Source organism: Argentina silus (assembly GCF_951799395.1).
Source record: "Argentina silus genome assembly, contig: scaffold_441, whole genome shotgun sequence".
NCBI lineage: Eukaryota > Metazoa > Chordata > Actinopteri > Argentiniformes > Argentinidae > Argentina > Argentina silus.
The window spans coordinates 12,501-12,855 of record NW_028152978.1 but is presented as its reverse complement, the minus strand read 5'-3'; positions in this window follow the sequence as shown (position 1 = coordinate 12,855).

Below are 355 nucleotides of genomic sequence, written 5' to 3'. Positions count from 1 at the left end.
ACACCTGTTTCCGTCAAAACCTCAGACAGACAGTTATAGGTGAAGATGACAGGGGCAGCAGGCTTTTCCGTCGAAGACAATTCAGGTCGTGACGACTGAGAACTATTTTTGCTGCTTGCAATAACAAGAAACCCAAATATTGATATGCTGTTGGTTTATTCAAAAGCCTCGGTGCAGAGAAGGGATTGTTGATGCTGTTGATGCTGTTGAGGCCCTTGCTGTTGAGGCCTGTTGAGGCTGTTGAGGCTGTTGAGGCCTGTTGAGGCTGTTGAGGCTGTTGAGGCCTGTGCTGTTGAGGCTGTTGAGGCTGTTGAGGCCTGTTGAGGCTGTTGAGGCCTGTTGAGGCTGTTGAGGC